Raw genomic sequence first — 16,044 nt, 5'->3', positions numbered from 1 at the left:
ATCACTTTTTCCTAGTCTGTCTCACATTCCCTAAACCACATTATTTTCCCCACTGCCATGCTCTCTCTGCAGTGCTAAAGCCCTAAATACAGTAAGTCTAGATTTCCTCAGGTTCTGAATCCCTGGTCTTCCTTGGGCTCCTTTTCAATTTAAATGGGCTTGTTTGTTACAATCAAAATTATATATATTCAGAGACTAAGCATTAGTCTATTGTTTCACCAGCAAGGCCCGGCTGCTAAAGCGTTGTTTTACACCACAACAACGGGACACTGAAATTGAATCATATATACTGGAAAAGAATAACTACGATCAATTTTTTATCATAAAGAGAGTTTTAGAAACGTCTAGCTGTACTCATGTTCAGCGTGTACGACAACGCCTGCTGCTGATGCAGGTGCGTTAAACGTACCTGGGTTATACACTGTTATATTCTGCCTTACGGATGACACCTATGACACCTACTGGATCCTATCAGCTATATATAATCACATCCAGTTTCCAGATCCTATTGTGTTGAGATCCTGTGAAAGCTGGTCCATGACAGCTGCATCAATTATATAGAAGTAGAAGCCACCCTATGCCACCCAATCAGTCACGTGATACGTTTAATGAGGCCCTCGAGAGTGGCTAATTTTCTCACAAATAATGTCATAATGAATGATTCAGAATCAGGTGAGAAATTAACCGATTAATTTAAAGCATAATCCTTGACATGGGGTCAGAAGGGCTGTCAACGACTTATGTACACAACCTATATTCAGTATGTCACGGTAGTAATGAGAATACCTTGCTAGAGGTGGGGAGGGAATGCGAATAGGCCGGAAGAGTTGAGAAAGGATGTGAATAGACTTCTTGAGGTGAAAAGCTGATGCGAATAGGCTGTTTGAAGTGAGAAAAGGAGAGAATAGGCTGCTAGGGGTGAGAAGGGACTGACAATAGGCATCTTGGGATGAGAATGAGGTGAGAACAGGCTGCATCAGGTGAGAAGGTGATGGAACAGTCTGCTTGAGGTGAGAAGGAATAAGATTAGGCTGCTCGAGGAGAGAAGGGATGCGAATAGGCTGCTTGAGGTGAGAAAAACTACATGAGAATAGGCTGTTTGAGGTGAGACGGGGATGAACGTAGTAGCCTGATAGATCTGGTATATTTTCTCTGATCTGACTAAGGGATAGGACGGGAACTGGGGTGAGCGTGGTATTTAATAATAACTCTGAAGTTTGTAGCAGATATGGATTTTCAGAACATTAGTAGAATAAGCGGGTGCCTCAATAAAGCTTTCAAAAAGTTTCATGTGGGTGACATTTTAAAATGTGATGCATCATTGACAAACATATGTTTGATGGATACGCTCACCTTTTCGCTAACATCTGGTTTCACCAGGTATTTGATAGTGATTCATATACACTTGTTCTGTTATCGTCTTTCGTGATGTCGATCTCTGCATTGTCTCGTTTATTTACAGACCGCCGCGATACAGCTGTATCGCTAAGTAAAGTCTTAAACGAATAAACAAAAACACATGCTCGTAATATAGTCGGAATTGTGCAATCGACACTGCTTTCAGCTTTCAAGGATGCGGAAGGGATTTTGTCATTTTTTTCACGACTTCAATTATATTTCAAACCTAAAATGAACATTAGAGACCTTCCCTAAGTCGGAGGACACAGGCCTCGCATGTTTTCGGAACCGAGCAAGGTAAAATTAGATATCAAGTTTCCAATTTCATTCACAGTGGCATATAAATTAGAAACATTTTTTATATTAAAGTTTATTGAACTAATATTTGAGTCATAACGAATTAACGTGGATAAGACATCCATTGTCGACATCCAAAATACAAATCATGTGTCCTTTTAGCGACTCCCCGCCTTGTGTGCTTTTAACGACTCCTCAAGTTGTGTCCTGCTAGTGACTCCCCAACTTGTGTCCTGTTAAGGACTCCTCGTGTTGCGTCCTGATTGTGTCCTGCTATTGTCTCCCCGTGTTGTGTCCTGCTAGCGATTCCCTGAGTAGAGATTCCCCAAGTCGCGTCCTGCTAGTGACTCCCCAAGTTGTGTCCTGCTAGCGACTCCCCGAGTTGTGTCCTGCTAGCGACTCATCGAGTTGTGTCCTCCCAGCGACTTCCCGAGTTGTGTCCTGCTAGCAACTCCCCGAGTTGTGTCCTGCTAGCGACTCATCGAGTTGTGTCCTCCCAGCGACTTCCCGAGTTGTGTCCTGCTAGCGACTCCCCGAGTTGTGTCCTGCTAGCAACTCCCCGAGTTGTGTCCTGCTAGCGACTCCCCGAGTTGTGTCCTCCCAGCAACTCCCCGAGTTGTGTCCTGCTAGCGACTCATCGAGTTGTGTCCTCCCAGCAACTCCCCGAGTTGTGTCCTGCTAGCAACTCCCCGAGTTGTGTCCTCCCAGCGACTTCACGACTTCCCGAGTTGTGTCCTCCCAGCAACTCCCCGAGTTGTGTCCTGCCAGCGACTCCCTGCGAGTTGTGTCCTCTCCCCCGAGTTGTGTCCTCCCAGCGACTCCCCGAGTTGTGTCCTCCCAGCAACTCCCCGAGTTGTGTCCTGCTAGCAACTCCCCGAGTTGTGTCCTCCCAGCGACTCCCCGAGTTGTGTCCTCCCAGCGACTTCCCGAGTTGTGTCCTCCCAGCGAATTCCCGAGTTGTGACTCCCGGAGGGTTGTGACCCGTGAGGATCCGGGTTAGAATTGATCTTCAGTAACCCATGCTTGTCCTAAGAGGCGACTAACAGGATCGGGAGATCAGGTTCACTGACTTGGTTGACATATGTCATCGTATCCCAATTGTGTAGATCGATGCTTATGCTGTTGATCTCTGGATTGTCTGGTCCAGACTCGATTATTTACAGACCGCCGCCATATAGCTGGAATTTTGCTGAGTGCGGCGTTAACCAACAGCCAACCAACCGAGGGTGGTGTCCTGCTTGCGACTCCCCGAGTTGTGTCCTGCCAGCACACGTTGTACAACTCCATCGCGTCCTCTCCCTCACTGGGATATTGATCCGGCGCCTCTGTTAACTGTTGTTTGAGAAAGGCAATCATGGTATTGTGTCTTGTGATGTAACGTCTGTGACAGCCCCAGTGAATAATGTCCCTTGAGTCGTCGTTCCATATTCCAGTATCTAGGCCATGGATCTGCCTCCCGCTTCATCTGATTTGCCTTTTCGGAACTTCAAGCATCCTCCTTTACCATAACGTACGGACCATTAACTTCTGGTCTAAATGGAGGACCACAGCTGGGCTTTTGATGGCGATGTAGCTTTAGATGTGTGAATATGGGGTCAATGTGTACCACTTCTTTGCATATGACCACTGACCACGGACTTAGTGAACGCTCACCAGATTAACGTGTTTAAAGGATGACTGTTATCAGAGGTGGTTTATTTGGTTTCAGGTCTCCGCTGCTATCCACGATAAGGAGTCCATTTCCTCCAAGGTCTTGATAAGCGTGTAGTATGTGAAACTGGAGCATTGTCTCGCTGTTGTTCGGAAGTCATTAAGTGGTAGACTGATATACATCATAGAATGTTTGATAGTTGTCAATAAAACTAGTATTTGATCGACTACAATCAAATTGGCCTCACCGCACAGGACCGCAATAGTAATGCCGGGTCGCGTCCACTTCGGAATTCGTACCCAAACCTATTGAGGAAGACATCTATTCCCCATTCTGGGTGAGTTAACTTAGTGGGTTAGCAATTAGGTGGGTTACTCTCAGAGGTTCTGGTTGGAACTCCGAATGAATTTCCACCCGAAACAGTTCCTGTACTTTACTAGGGAAATGGAATCTCCATGTTACATGTGTTTTAGGTGAAATATTGTATTTTGAAAAGCAATATTTCGAATTTATCACAACGTGGTACTGAATTTGAAACTTGACATGATGAGGCTCGACGACGTCGACACTTATTTTGCATAATTTCCATCATAACTACTGATGGGTATCAAAGACTCATCCTATCTCTGAACATCAATGAATGTGATTTCTTTGGCACAAATATACTACAAACATGGTTGGTGTTATCTGGTTGCAGGTTCCCGTCTTACCCCAGGCTTCACTGAACCAATATAGTTTTCACTCTAAAATACCCAGACACAGATGACTTTGAATTTGTTTCAGGAATGAGTAATGGTTAAACAATCAAACTTTTCACAACAGTTTATTCTATTTTCACATCATAATAATAATAGTGTTCGCTCGTCACGCCTCAGGTCCGGGTTCGATTCCCCACATGGGTACAATGTGTGAAGCCCATTTCTGGTGTCTTCCGCCGTGATATTGCTCTAATATTGCTACAAGCGGCGTAAAACCATACTCACTCACTATCTCAAGAATATATAAACTTGGTATACTTTCTTTTGCCCTCCGTGTATATCGCCGATATAGAGACCAGGGATAGTGAGGTACATTCGTGACCAGTGTAATCTCCGAACTGTTGATACGTGTTAAGTTAGGTACAAGTTAGGTATTGAACTCTAGGTACATGTTGTGTATTGAACTATAGGTACAAGCTGGGTATTGAACTATAGGCACAAGTTGAGTATTGAACTGTAGGTTCATGTTGGGTATTGAACTATAGGAACAAGCTGGGTATTGAACTATAGGTACAAGTTGAGTATTGAACTATAGGTACAAGTTGAGTATTGAACTATAGGTACAAGTTGAGTATTGAACTATAGGTACATGTTGGGTATTGAACTATAGGTACAAGCTGGGTATTGAACTATAGGTACATGTTGGGTATTGAACTATAGGTACAAGCTGGGTATTGAACTATAGGTACCAGTTGAGTATTGAACTATAGGTACATGTTGGGTATTGAACTATAGGTACAAGCTGGGTATTGAACTATAGGTACCAGTTGAGTATTGAACTATAGGTACAAGTTGGGTATTGAACTATAGGTACATGTTGGGAATTGAACTATAGGTACAAGCTGGGTATTGAACTATAGGTACAAGTTGAGTATTGAACTATAGGTACAAGTTGAGTATTGAACTATAGGTACAAGTTAGGTATTGAGCTATATGTACAAGTTAGGTATTGAACTATAGGTACAAGTTAGGTATTGAGCTATATGTACAAGTTAGGTATTGAACTATAGGTATAAGTTAGGTATTGAACTAGAGGTACAAGTTAAGTATTGAACTATAGGTACAAGTTAGGTATTGAACTAGTGGTACACGTTAGGTATTGAACTATAGGTGCAAGTTAGGTTTTGAACTGCTATACAGGTTACGTACTATTTCACATGATGTTAGGGCCGGAATTACTAAAGCAAGCTACTGTAGAGGGAGAATGATTTCTGTTTTTGATTTATTTTTAAAGACAAGAGAAACATGTTTAGTTCAGTCAACAAGAGAAACATGTTTAGTTCACACAACAACAAGAGAAACATGTTTAGTTCAGTCAACAAGAGAAACATGTTTAGTTCACACAACAAGAGAAACATGCTCAGTTCACACAACAAGAGAAACATGTTTAGTTCACCCAACAAGAGAAACATGTTTAGTTCACCCAACAACAAGAGAAACATGCTCAGTTCACACAACATTGCTGAATAAGAATCTTATTCTTCACAGTCCATCAGTTTGTTGATACAGTGTAACCTGTTTTCGTGACTATTTCGCATCTCAATGTTCAATTTAACAAAATAGTTTAAATCGAATTTAGTTAATTTGAAAGAATACTCCTTTTAACACGCGAACGAACATGAACTAGTTCTTGTTGACATTACATCTCAGTAGGCACAGAAAATCAATAACTCTCTCACAATAAAGATCTCCAATGCATTGGGAAAAGAAATGTGTGAAAGTCAAATGATTTTAACGGTGTTGGACGTACACCGTTGAGTGACGGGCGCTTCAACGTTGGCACATGAATATTGCATAGGTGTAAACGTAACATACACCATGAATACAGGCAGATAGCAAGACCCTCATACAAGATTTAACCTCCACTGTTTTGAAATTTCCCCAATAGCATCTGTTGCTTGACAAGTGCGCTGCAGAATGCACCTTACTTCCAAAATGCTTTGACAATAAAATCAATAGTCACAACAGCGAGGGTCAGTGCATCTCTGAGATGGGACGGTCGACCTCATTTCCTTCATAACCAATGTGGCTAGAACAGGGTGAGTCATTCGGGGACGGCGTTCGTAATGGATTCTCCCTTTTCAGCTCGTGCATTTCGCGCCACCATGTTAACTTTACCACGCACGGTGACAAAATGCTGCATGGCGGAGGTTCCTTGTTATTTCTGTAAGCTACACCGTATTGAGGGATCGAGTTACCATTAAGCCAAGCCGTTGCTGGATAGTACCAGGTTGGTCAGGCTTTGCAAGGAATCCATCGACTGTCACCAGATTATGGCTGGGGTTCCGGCAGCGTCGTGAACGGTAATCTGAGTGTGCATGTCTGAAAGGGATGCAGCCGTGGATGTTTAGGACCATATTGGAACCACGTGCTGGTGCCAGCATCATGTGAAGATGGAATATATTGATGTCCTGTTTGTGTTGTGACCTAATGTGACAATACGCCTGGGCTTCCTTGGGCCATCATGAAACAAGGTTTTGCAGAAGATGGACTTCTCTGAGGCCTGTGTATTTTGTTCTAAGTGCACGCAGACTTGTTCTTTTAACTGTATGGGGAAATACAGCCAGGTGGGGGATTAACATTTCTCTTTGTTCACTGAAGATAGACGAGGTAAGTAAAATCCGAGCTGGACCAACACATATAGTACCTGGAAATACGCACTATTGAGTAGTAAGCAACCATCATGTCTCTTAATGTCAGAGAGCTAAAAAAGAGATGAATCGAGGCTGCAAAAGCTGAAAGGGGTATCAAAATGGAATAGTGGCAATTGTTTTTTATGACATATGTACTCTTTTGTCTGTAAATACATAAGGTCAAGGGCAAAGAATAACCCTGGGATCACTGAAAATTAGTGTTGACACCAGGTATTCACGAAAGAGAGATTACATGGCGCGTAGTGTCTCCCATCAGCTCAGTATGCAGTGTACAACGGCGTTGTTGATACTGGTTACCGTATGTGTTATGTGTCACTGAGATAATTACCGGCTACTTATTGGTACAGCATGTCTCCACCAGTGCACCACAGAGGCACACGGAACAAGATGTTTTCCACAGCGTACATAAGTTCCAAAATGTGTTGCCTGATGAGGTCAATCAATATCTGTCATCATGCGTTGTCTGCTGGAGATCGCATCACCTACTCGCTCTGAACCGGTCTGGTGAGCGAATAGTTGTAGGAAATACACGGAGCAGGATCTGGTTACGTACTGTTGTGAGAAATGACTGGTGCTGTGCGCGAATATTAGACGGCGCGAGAAGTGTAACCCAAAATATTAACATATGTTACATCGGACCACTTTGTAAAAGGCATTTTGCATTCAGTTTTCGGTCACGGAAGTTTTGCATTTTTCAGAGGTACACTTCAGTGGAAACCCCTCTGAGTGGATTAGATCGCTGGCTAGATCGCTGACTAGATCTCTGACTTCATCGCTGACTAGATCGCTGAGTCGATTAAGTGCCTCAACTTCCGATTGCGCATCTACCCAAGATATTTGAGAATACTGTTTTACTGAGAAAGGGTAACCTGAAATAAAGATCTACCATATCTTTGAACAGAGGTAGAGTTCATGACGGTAGACCGTGCTCTACTTTAGTCCCCGTCATACAGATGTGTGGATAGCTGTAGGAACTGGTTCTAAGTATCAAAACGGCAACCGTCAGCAAACGTGTGGATAAGGTTTATTATTCATATGCTATCTAGCTTTTGATATCATTCAGGCTAGCGTAGGTATTTAGATTCTTTACAACACTACACGCTTCTATAAGCTTAATTTGGTCCGCCTAGGACAGTTGCCTCTCAATATCCTTGACATTGGTCATAACAGTAGCACTTTGGTGTATGTACAAGACAGTGAGTGATTGAGTGAGTTGAGTTTTACGCCGCACTCAGCAATATTCCAGCTATATGGCGGCGGTCTGTAAATAATCCAGTCTGGACCAGACAATCCAGTAATCAGCAGAATGAGCATCGATCTGCGCAATTGGGAACCGATGACATGTGTCAACCGTGTCAGCGAGCCTGACGTCCCGATCCCGTTAGTCGCCACTTACGACAAGCATGGGTTACTAAAGGCCAATATTCTAACCGGGACCATCACGGGTTGTACAAGACAGAGGTATACAGTAGCAATGTGACGTAGGTACAAGACAGAGGTATACAGTAGCCGTGTGACGTGTGTACAAGACAGAAGTATACAATAGCAGTGTGACGTGTGTACAAGACAGGTATACAGTAGCACTGTGACATGAGTACAAGACAGAAGTATACAATAGCAGTGTGACGTGTGTACAAGACAGGTATACAGTAGTAGTGTGACGTGTGTACAAGACAGAGGTATACAGTAGCTGTGTGACGTGTGTACAAGACAGAGGTATACAGCAGCACTGTGACGTGTGTACAAGACAGAAGTATACAGTAGCTGTGTGACGTGTGTACAAGACAGAGGTATACAGTAGCTGTGTGACGTGTGTACAAGACAGAGGTATACAGTAGAAGTGAGACGTGTGTACAAGACAGGTATACAGTAGTAGTGTGACGTGTGTACAAGACAGAGGTATACAGTAGCTGTGTGACGTGTGTACAAGACAGAGGTATACAGTAGAAGTGAGACGTGTGTACAAGACAGGTATACAGTAGTAGTGTGACGTGACGATCTGTACAAGACAGAGGTATACAGTAGCTGTGTGACGTGTGTACAAGACAGAGGTATACAGCAGCACTGTGACGTGTGTACAAGACAGAGGTATACAGTAGCTGTGTGACGTGTGTACAAGACAGAAGTATACAGTAGCTGTGTGACGTGTGTACAAGACAGAGGTATACAGTAGCACTGTGACGTGTGTACAAGACAGAAGTATACAGTAGAAGTGAGACGTGTGTACAAGACAGGTATACAGTAGTAGTGTGACGTGTGTACAAGACAGGGGTATACAGTAGCAGTGTGACGTGTGTACAAGACAGAGGTATACAGTAGTAGTGTGACGTGTGTACAAGACAGAGGTATACAGTAGCAGTGTGACGTGAGTACAATACAGAAGTATACAGTAGTTGTGTGACGTGTGTACAAGACAGAGGCATACAGTAGCAGTGTGACGTGTGTACAAGACAGAGGTATACAGTAGCTGTGTGACGTGTGTACAAGACAGAGGTATACAGTAGAAGTGAGACGTGTGTACAAGACAGGTATACAGTAGTAGTGTGACGTGTGTACAAGACAGAAGTATACAGTAGCTGTGTGACGTGTGTACAAGACAAAGTATAAGTGACGTGTGTATACAGTAGCTGTGTGACGTGTGTACAAGACAGAGGTATACAGTAGCACTGTGACGTGTGTACAGGACAGAGGTATACAGTAGCTGTGTGACGTGTGTACAAGACAGAGGTATACAGTAGTAGTGTGACGTGTGTACAAGACAGAGGTATACAGTAGCAGTGTGACGTGTGTACAAGACAGAGGTATACAGTAGCACTGTGACGTGTGTACAAGACAGAGGTATACAGTAGCTGTGTGACGTGTGTACAAGACAGGGATATACAGTATCTGTGTGTCGTGTGTACAAGACAGAGGTATACAGTAGCACTGTGACGTGTGTACAAGACAGGTATACAGTAGCACTGTGACGTGTGTACAAGACAGAGGTATACAGTAGCTGTGTGACTTGTGTACAAGACAGGTATACAGTAGTTGTGTGACGTGTGTACAAGACAGAGGTTTACAGTAGCACTGTGACATGTGTACAAGACAGGGATATACAGTATCTGTGTGTCGTGTGTACAAGACAGAAGTATACGGTAGCACTGTGACGTGTGTACAAGACAGAGGTATACAGTAGCTGTGTGACTTGTGTACAAGACAGGTATACAGTAGTAGTGTGACGTGTGTACAAGACTGAAGTATACAGTAGCTGTGTGACGTGTGTACAAGACGGAGGTATACAGTAGGTGTGTTACGTGTGTACAGGACAGAGGTATACAGTAGCTGTGTGACGTGTGTACAAGACAGAGGTATATAGTAGGTGTGTTACGTGTGTACAAGACAGAGGTATACAGTAGGTGTGTTACGTGTGTACAGGACAGAGGTATACAGTAGGTGTGTGACGTGTGTACAGGACAGAAGTATACAGTAGCTGTGTGACGTGTGTACAAGACAGAGGTATACAGTTGGTGTGTTACGTGTGTACAGGACAGAGGTATACAGTAGGTGTGTGACGTGTGTACAGGACAGAGGTATACAGTAGCTGTGTGACGTGTGTACAGGACAGAAGTATACAGTAGCTGTGTGGCGTGTGTACAAGACAGGTATACAGTAGCTGTCTGACAGTGTGTACAAGACAGGTATACAGTAGCAGTGTGACGTGTGTACAAGACAGGTATACAGTAGCACTGTGACATGTGTACAAGACAGTGATATACCATTAGGTGTTGAAAGTAAACGTGAATGCGTCTGATCTTTTTCTCAGTGAATCTCACTAAAACAGTAAGGGAAAGGTCATCGTATGGTTCCATAATCCCCGGTGTTGTGAAGAGATCAGTCTTTGTGTTTGGAAAGGTCACAGTCTGTGCTTGAAAGTAACAAATCTTTGACAGACATTATCGGAGGTGACTGTAAGACGGCTTTTGCGAAAACAACCGACGAGAAAAACGTTATTTTCTGCATGAGGTTACAACGTCTAGAAGCTTGGCGACTTTCTGACATTTCATTTTGAATTCAATAATGGTGTTGTCACGTAATGATGGGAAACCTCCTGACAAGCTTCAGTTTTGACATTAACCAAGATATTTTAATATTTTACACTGTATAGATTGTGATTGTTTCTCTGATAATGCAGAACACGTGCTAATTAGCATGATTGGAGAGGGAGCGGTTGATGGAGTCTGGAGATTAATCTCCATATTGTCTCGATCCCTCAAATGCCGGCACGGCAATAACACATGGTGTTCAATACAGACATGGTGAGTTGGAACACTGACTCGAGGATGTTCCAGTAGGGAAGTGGCGTTAGGCTCGGTGAGGACTATACAGTCTGGTATATCATGAGACTCTCCATGCCAGGAAATCATAAAGGATATATAACACTTATATACTCCAGTCTGCCATCTGGTTGCGTTGTCTGGAACACTTCATTATCTATTTCGGCCTCCATGATTTTATTCTGCGCTGTTGGGCAGTGGAACATTAAAAGTCAATAACGTAATTTCCTCTGGGTCATACTGTAGTCAGGCTGTTGGCTATTTAAGTCACTCAAACCTGGAATCGATTCTTTAATTTGCCAAAAAGTTCGGAACTTCAAAGTGTGTGTTTCATATCACTCGACTACAAGCCCCATATCGTTTGATTTGACTCACTCGAGGGACATGAAACAATCTGTGCTCTTAAGTCTGGCTCGTCGTGTTGGATCACATGGTAGCAATGGCTCCCCAGTGTGGATTGTGCCAGATTTCAGATGATCGGTTTTAGATTTACTTTTATGTATACAGTTTCAGAAAGACAAAATCTGTCCACAGACTTTCGAATGGTCAACCTTTCACTTATACTGACCAATGTTTCAGCAGCTCCAGTCGGTGCTGTTTACAGATCACAAGTTTTGAGATACAACAATCTAACGCTTTGTCGTTGAAAAAATATTTATTGAGACAAAAAAATACATAAACGGGAAAGGAGCCTCGGTGGGCGTTGGTACTCAAAACCGGGGATGGGGTGGATGGGAATCAGTTGGTACTCAAAACCGGGGATGGGGTGGATGGGAATCAGTTGGTACTCAAAACCGGGGATGGGGTGGATGGGAATCAGTTGGTACTCAAAACCGGGGATGGGGTGGATGGGAATCAGTTGGTACTCAAAACCGGGGATGGGGTGGATGGGAATCAGTTGGTACTCAAAACCGGGGATGGGGTGGATGGGAATCAGTTGGTACTTTTGCATTGAAAAAGGTTAGATGGACCCAAATTGATATGGTTCTGTGTCTGTCGGACAGACAAGAGATACAGTCTTTGAATGGATTTAGAAGTGATACAAAAAGGTGAAATTGTATAAATGTCAGCTTCTTTAATTTGAGGAGCACGACGTTTCGGAGTATATTCATATGTCTTTATCAGTAAAACTATACTCCTAAACGTAGGGTTACTCATAATAATGAAGTTGAAATCCATAAAGTCTCACCTTTAAGACAAGAGATACGATCGAGCATGTTGTATCTACCAAGGTTTCAAAGAACGCCATTCAACTCTTGCTGGCTTGTTTGGTTAAGGTTATGACATTCAAGGTATCAGTAAAACTTTCAAAAGGTTGAAGGTAGCCATTGTGTTGACATTTCCAAATGTGACGCATCAGGGATAACATGATATCAGATGCATTTCTATATTTTGTCATAAACAATTTTTACCCTTTTTCCAAATGAACATTTGACTTGCCTTTGCGTGTGTTTGTGACAGGTACCTGCAGTGTGGCAGGATAAGCCCGCCTTTCGCAAACACCTGGAATAATAATTTAATATATTTATGGGCTTCTAGTATAGTATGGTGCTGCTATTGCGGTACTGACATACTTGCGTTGTGTTAACGTGGGAGGTTACAGTGGTAACTGAATTAGGTTAAATTAATAGTGTTATCGGGAGAGTAGTGCTATAGCGTCATTAAACGGCGTGATGCCATGTTATCAAGCAAGATTGATCATTGACAGTAAATGTGGTGATAGTAGGTCTTATTAAATGAAGTTGTAGAGTTAATAATTGAGGTGATGCCATGTTATTAACTGAGCGGGCGCTATATTGTGGTACCAAGTGAAAGGATGTACTGGTGTTATGGGAGGTGTTATTTAGTGTTATCAAATGAATGTATGTAGACTTAGTCATTATATATGATTATCTCAAGCCCTTATTAATTGGGATAAAGAATATTAAGGACGGTTATGAAAAACTCTTTATTTTGTGGTGATATTATGCTGTTATTATGTTGTATTGTTCAAACGGTTTACGACGAGAGTGGTGCAGTGGAGAAGCCTATGGTAAAAATGTTTGCTTTTGTGAAAGCTCTGGGATCCCCGTTGTGATATTGCCGGGAGGGTGTTAAACGGCGTTAAACTATACTCAGTGTCATACAACGCTGGTAACATTTCACACAGTTTATGTGATGTCTGTATCTGCTGGTAACATTTCACACAGTTTATGTGATGTCTGTATCTGCTGGTAACATTTCACACAGTTTATGTGATGTCTGTATCTGCTGGAAACATTTCACACAGTTTATGTGATGTCTGTATCTGCTGGTAACATTTCACACAGTTTATGTGTGATGTCTGTATGTGGTAACATTTCTGTATCTGCTGGTAACATTTCACACAGTTTATGTGATGTCTGTATCTGCTGGAAACATTTCACACAGTTTATGTGATGTCTGTATCTGCTGGAAACATTTCACACAGTTTATGTGATGTCTGTATCTGCTGGTAACATTTCACACAGTTTATGTGATGTCTGTATCTGCTGGAAACATTTCACACAGTTTATGTGATGTCTGTATCTGCTGGAAACATTTCACACAGTTTATGTGATGTCTGTATCTGCTGGGAAACATTTCACACAGTTTATGTGATGTCTGTATCTGCTGGAAACATTTCACACAGTTTATGTGATGTTTGTCTGGTATCTGCTGGGTAACATTTCACACAGTTTATGTGATGTCTGTATCTGCTGGTAACATTTCACACAGTTTATGTGATGTCTGTATCTGCTGGTAAACATTTCACACAGTTTATGTGATGTCTGTATCTGCTGGTAACATTTCACATTTCACACAGTTTATGTGATGTCTGTATCTGCTGGTAACATTTCACACAGTTTATGTGATGTCTGTGGTATCTGCTGGAAACATTTCACACAGTTTATGTGATGTCATTTCACACAGTTTATGTGATGTCTGTGGGTGATGTCTGTATCTGCTGGTAACATTTCACACAGTTTATGTGATGTCTGTATCTGCTGGAAACAAGGGGAGCTGGAAACAGTACAAGATCAGTCTGCGAGACAAGGGATTGTTGTTGTTGGTTGTTGACAGGGCCCATCAGCCAGATCCATCACATACCCTTAGCTAGTGCTGCGCTTGTTATGGACAGGTAGACATGACGGGAACCAGCGAACAGCGTGAGTGAGTATTGGTTTTACGCCGCTTTAAACAATATTCCGGCAATATCACCGCGAGGAACACCAAAAATAGGCTGCTGACTTTGTACCCATGTAGGAAATCGAACCCGGGTCTTCGGCGTGACGAAGGGCTGCTAAAACCACTAGGCCCCTCAAACAAGAGGACAGATCTGTTATCAGGACTATCTGTTATCAAGGAGTGCGTTCATCCATCCACTGAGGCAACCCCCACCGAGGCAACCTCCACCGAGGCAACCTTTGCTGAGGCAACCTCACCTCAGGAAACCTCCACAGATGCTACCGGTACTGAGGCAACCGGTATTGACGCCAGACATGGCTGAGCGAGTATGGTGTGTGATGAAAGAAACATTATACATTATAGTATATGTTGCTGTCAACAGCATCCAGCAATATTGCAGCGTAAACACCAACCTCCACCATTCAAACGTGTGGTTGATGTTTAAAGCAACGTCGATGTCGTCAGCATACAACCGAGTCACCTAGCCTGACCATCTGCTGGCCACTTATGACAAGAAATAGTGCTGGAGCCTATTCCTAATGGGTTCCCCTGATCAGTGTCGATATGGAATCTCTCTAATAGGATCAAGGACGATTGCATAATCTTGTTACAATTAGCGTTGTGTCGTAACGCCTCCCGTAAAATGAACTTGATATCATAACAAAGATTATTGCTGAGCAAGGCCAGAGACCATATACCGGTATATGGTTTCTGGCAGGGCCCAGTTGCACAAAGCGATCTTAGCGCCACGTTAATGGAAAGTGCCCTACTCTAATATAGACTTAACATAGTCGTAGCGCTAAGATAGCTTTATGCAAGTGGGCCATGGTTATTTAACAAACAGACAAACTAAAGACATTGTCTCACTGTATATTTCTATTTGGTCATCTCCGAATGTGACCTACACCCTCACTCATATCAGCTAAAGGTCAAGGACGCATCCAAGCGGTTGAAGATTCATGTATGTGGAGTCACCAGGTATCAACAACAGTGGCTTTAGGATTGTCACAAAATGTCAGGGTCTTAGGTCACGACATTTGTCACTTTACGGGTCGAGCCTGGGAACTGCCACCTGGCGGCAGTTGTGGACACTAGTTTAATGCTGAATTTAATGACTTTATGATTGTCACAAAGGAAGTACCAGTCTGTCTCGCAGTCCCTAAACCATACTATTGTCCCTGCTATCTTACCTTACTGAACTACAAAGAAAAACACTAAATGAAGCAAGTCTAGATTTCCTTCAGATTACGAATCTCGCTGGGGCTCCTTTTCAATGTTATTTGTTGCCAACTAAGCGTTACCTGTGTTGCGATTTCATAGACCGGACCCTATAGGAACTTCATTAGACTGGCACAAAGCTCTGTGCAATAATTATTAGTTTAAATCATAATTTCTAGATTATATAAATGATATTAGGAACAAATTGACTGTGGAAAAGACGTTCCTAGAGTGTACGATCAGCTTATCTAGACTTGTACATTATCAGGATAGAATTACGACACTGCCCTTGACATCTTCTTCAGTACAGCCTCGGAGCAAGGCTACACTTTCTACTAAGCCATCTGTGAAGTTGTCCGTACCACGATTTGGACATGGGGCCATACAACTATGGTCCTGGTACACGCGTCTACATGACATGAACCTGACAAGACCATGAGTCAGTCGATCCCCGGATGATCCAAGTGATTTATTGTTGTACAATGAGGATAGGCCATACAGTCAATGTCCAAGAGCGTGTTCAACATGGCGAGAGAAGACGGATCCGGTTGTTGATCCGGAAGTTT

The 16,044-nt window shown here is 42.9% G+C and overlaps 1 protein-coding gene across 1 annotated transcript in view; it reads left to right on the top strand.

Annotated features, from left to right (window-relative positions):
- The first annotated feature begins 6,329 nt into the window (after positions 1-6,329).
- Positions 6,330-16,044, top strand: part of LOC124292494 — a 73,987-nt gene continuing 64,272 nt past the window's right edge. The window contains exon 1 of the mRNA XM_046729587.1: positions 6,330-6,714. The gene's annotated coding sequence lies outside the window, so the exon portion shown is untranslated. The remainder of the gene's footprint in view (positions 6,715-16,044) is intronic.

This window comes from Haliotis rubra, unplaced genomic scaffold (genome assembly GCF_003918875.1).
Source record: "Haliotis rubra isolate DU_JTF1 unplaced genomic scaffold, ASM391887v1 Scf52, whole genome shotgun sequence".
Lineage (NCBI taxonomy): Eukaryota > Metazoa > Mollusca > Gastropoda > Lepetellida > Haliotidae > Haliotis > Haliotis rubra.
Note: the sequence above shows the minus strand (reverse complement) of the source record. Positions and strands in the feature narration are given on the sequence as shown.